Source organism: Branchiostoma lanceolatum, chromosome 19 (assembly GCF_035083965.1).
Source record: "Branchiostoma lanceolatum isolate klBraLanc5 chromosome 19, klBraLanc5.hap2, whole genome shotgun sequence".
NCBI lineage: Eukaryota > Metazoa > Chordata > Leptocardii > Amphioxiformes > Branchiostomatidae > Branchiostoma > Branchiostoma lanceolatum.
The window spans coordinates 7,100,181-7,104,854 of NC_089740.1; the positions used below are offsets into that span (position 1 = coordinate 7,100,181).

Sequence of the window (4,674 nt, forward strand, 5' to 3'; positions counted from 1 at the left end):
TGGGCCTCCTTACAAGTATCCTTGGTATTGCAGTAGAATTTCCAGTTTTTGTATCTTTTGGACATGGTATGGTCTTGCTTTGTTGAATAATGGTAATAGCTTTTTATGTGTGGGGAGGGGCATCGGGGTAACTACTCTCCAAGCAGATGGAGGGGACCTTCTTCCTGGATAGCAAAGTTCTTTAGTCACAACCATCTAACACGAGCCAACGTCGTTCGATGACCTCAAGTATACATAGATGACCACATGCATACATATACACAAGCATCCAGACACATATTCATTGCACGCATACATACAAGCTTGCAGAGATACATACATAGTAACATGCATGCATTCATAAACGCATGCCTGCTTTCATACAAGTATATGCAAACAAGCATGCATGCGTGTATTCATTGCACGCATACATATATACATAAAAGCATACATACATACAAGCATGCAAACATACACACAAGCATAAAACATGCACACAAGCATGCATGCCTTCATACATACAAAAGCATTAATTCATTTCTTCATTCATTCATTCATGCATGCATACAGCCCAACTACAGCACAGCCGACTTACCACCGCTGAAGGAGGACAGACCGAGTGGCGTATGGTGATGCAGGCTTCTGGAGGTGGCATTCGATCATAACCTTGGCGACCAGGACATTCATACAATCATTCGCACATTCAGTTCAATCCATTAAACTATAGAGAGCAAACGGAAACTGTCTGGGTTCAAATCGTGTCTTTAGTAGCATTGTTGTCGACAAAGTACCGGATCGTCAAGTGTACAGCTGTGCCACTCTGGCATTTTGAAACATTATCTCGAAATTCACATGAATACAATATTGCACAATCTTTTTACCCTACCTCTAGAACAACAATGTGTAAGCCTCATCTCTAATACTACAAACATCTATTCACCACAAGTAACATAAACACAATAGTTCACAATATTTCTATTAGTACCCTAGCCCTAAGACTAACAAAAGTGTAAAGTTAACCTAACCTGTCATAAATACTAGCTAAAATACAACAAAAATACAACAACTACAGTCCCCATGCATAGAAGCCCCATTTATGAAGAATCAGGAAAACTATTTTGGGTCCGCTCAAAAGGCTTAGGCTTAGGTGTAAGTGCTGAGAGTTAGTCAAAGGAGTTAATGTGAATGTTAGTGTGAGCCTCTACCCAAGCCTTTTAAGCATGGCTAGATTCAAAGGAGCTGAACGAATTTTCATGGGACTTCTGTACACGAGACTCTAAGCCATAGACTAGTCTAAGCTACTTCAACCTAAGCTAACAAATTCTAGGCTACCATAGTCTTAACTACTAAAGTCTAAGCTACCTCTGTCTATTGACTTTCTATGTAACGCCACAAAGAAGAATCACTGCCAGAGTTCTTCACAGCGCCATTGCCTCTGTGCCAAGTCCCGAAGATGTCTTCTCCCTCACACGCCGGAACAGAAGTCCCGAAGTTGTCTGGTCACTTCCAGGTCGCCGAGGTCTGCATGTGTCTAGTTAAGGAGCATTTTGGTGCAAAATATCCATTCAAAGGGTTCGTTTTCCATCTGGAAGAAAAGCAACAGGTACAAACAGACAAACAAACCTGTGGAGAAAAAGACACAAGCACACATATCTTCAATCTGGAAGAAAAGTAACAGAAACACACACACAGACCTGTGGAGAAAATGACACAAGCACACATATCTTCTTTCTGAAAGAAAAGCAACAGAAACACACAGACAAACCTGTGGAGAAAAAGACAAGCACACATATCTTCAATCTGAAAGAAAAGCAACAGAAACACACAGACAGACAATCCTGTGGAGAAAAAGACACAAGCACACATATCTTCAATCTGAAAAAAAAAGCAACAAAAACACACAGACAGACAAACCTGTGGAGAAAATGACACAAGCACACATATCTTCTTTCTGCAAGAAAAGCAACAGAAACACACAGACAAATCTGTGGAGAAAAAGACACAAGCACACATATCTTCGATCTGGAAGAAAAGCAACAGAAACACACAAACAGACCTGTGGAGAAAATGACACAAGCACACATATCTTCAATCTGAAAGAAAAGCAACAGAAACACACAGACAGACAATCCTGTGGAGAAAAAGACACAAGCACACATATCTTCAATCTGAAAAAAAAGCAACAGAAACACACAGACAAACCTGTGGAGAAAATGACACAAGCACACATATCTTCAATCTAAAAGAAAAGCAACAGAAACACACAGACAGACAATCCTGTGGAGAAAAAGACACAAGCACACATATCTTCAATCTGAAAGAAAAGCAACAGAAACACACAGACAGACCTGTGGAGAAAATGACACAAGCACACATATCTTCAATCTGGAAGAAAAGCAACAGAACAGAAACAGACAGAACGTACAGAAACATACAGACAAATTTGTTGAGAAAATAAAAGCACACATATTATTTATCATTTGTCTTTTATCATTATTCATCAATATTATTTATCAATTATTATTATTCATCATCATTTATTATCATTTATTATCATTTACTATTCATATCATTTATTATCATTTATTATTATTTATCATTTATTATTAATTATCATTTATTCTTCATCATTATTATTTATCATTCATTATCATGTATCATTCATTATTATCTATCATTTATTATTCTTTATCATTCATTATCACTTATCATTAATTATCATTTATCATTATTTATCATTTACTATTTATCATTTACTATTTATCATTTACTATCTGTTATCTATCATCTATTATTTATTTATCTTATTTTTTTTAATTTCACTCTGGAAGAAAAAGCAATAAAAACACACAGACCTGTGAAGAAAAAGACACAAGCACACATATCTTCAGATCATTCTGGATGAAAAGGAACAGAATCACACACACAGACAGACAGACCTGTGGAGAAAAAAAACACAAGCACACATATCTTCAATCTGGAAGAAAAACACACTGACAGACCTTTGGAGAAAAACACAAGCACACATATCTTCATTCTGGAAGAAAAAGCAACAGAAACACACAGACAGACAGACCTGTGGAGAAAAAGACACAAGCACACATATCTTCGATCTGGAAGAAAAGCAACAGAAACACACAGACAGACAGACCTGTGGAGAAAAAGACACAAGCACACATATCTTCAATCTGGAACAAAAAGCAACAGAAACACACACACACAGACCTGTGGAGAAAAAGACACAAGCACACATATCTTTAATCTGGAAGATAAAGCAACAGAAACACACAGACAGACCTGTGGAGAAAAAGACACAAGTACACATATCTTCAATCTGGAAGAAAAAGCAACAGAAACACACAGACAGACTTGTGGAGAAAAAGACACAAGCACACATATCTTCATTCTGGAAGATAAAGCAACAGAAACACACAGACAGACCTGTGGAGAAAAAGACACAAGCACACAAGCACACATATCTTCAATCTGGAAGAAAAGCAACAGAAACACACAGACAGACCTGTGGAGAAAAAGACACAAGCACACATATCTTCATTCTGGAAGAAAAAGCAACAAAAACACACAGACAGACCTGTGGAGAAAAAGACACAGGCACACATATCTTTAATCTGGAAGAAAAAGCAACAGAAACAGACAGACAGACAGACAGACCTGTGGAGAAAAAGACACAAGCACACATATCTTCATTCTGGAAGAAAAGCAACAAAAACACACAGACAGACAAACCTGTGGAGAAAAAGACACAAGCACACATATCTTCAATCTGGAAGAAAAGCAACAGAAACACACAGACAGACCTGTGGAGAAAAAGACACAAGCACACATATCTTCAATCTGGAAGAAAAGCAACAGAAACACACACACAGACCTGTGGAGAAAAAGACACAAGCACACATTTTCCTCCTGGAAGAAAAGCAACAAAAACAAAGACAAACATGTGGAGAAAAAGACACAAGCACACATATCTTCATTCTGAAAGAAAAGCAACAGAAACACACAGACAGACAAACCTGTGGAGAAAAAGGCACAAGCACACATATCTTCATTCTGAAAGAAAAGCAACAGAAACACACAGACAGACAAACCTGTGGAGAAAAACACAAGCACACATATCTTCATTCTGGAAGAAAAAGCAACAAAAACACACAGACAGACAGACCTGTGGAGAAAAAGACACAAGCACACATATCTTCAATCTGGAAGAAAAAGCAACAAAAAACACACGGACAGACCTGTGGAGAAAAATACACAAGCACACATATCTTCAATCTGGAAGAAAAGCAACAGAAACACCGTTACAGACAGACCTGTGGAGAAAAAGAGACAAGCACACATATCTTCATTCTGGAAGAAAAAGCAACAAAAACACACAGACAAACGTGCGGAGAAAAGTCACAAGGAAAAAAAAACATGGCTTGTATCTTATCTGCCTTTAACTTAAACAGACGTAGCTAACATCTTAAGTCGGTATCTGCCTTCAAACATAGCTGACCTCTTAAGTTGGTATCTGCCTTGAAACAAACTTAAGTTGGCATCTGCCTTCAAACATCTTAAGACGGTATCTGCCTTCCAACAGACATAGCTAACATCTTAAGACGGTATCTGTCTTCAAACAGACATAGCTAACATCTTAAGACAGTATCTGCCTTCAAATATAGCAAACATCCTAAGTCG

At 37.9% G+C, this 4,674-nt stretch overlaps 1 long non-coding RNA gene across 1 annotated transcript; it reads right to left on the bottom strand.

Moving 5' to 3' along the window:
- Positions 1-2,906: 2,906 nt before the first annotated feature.
- Positions 2,907-4,138, bottom strand: LOC136425447 (uncharacterized). The gene is made up of 3 exons (XR_010754041.1): positions 3,648-4,138; positions 3,496-3,571; positions 2,907-3,276 (listed from the first exon to the last, which is right to left on the bottom strand). It is a non-coding gene; the product is annotated as an uncharacterized lncRNA (long non-coding RNA).
- Between the last annotated feature and the right edge of the window lie 536 nt (positions 4,139-4,674).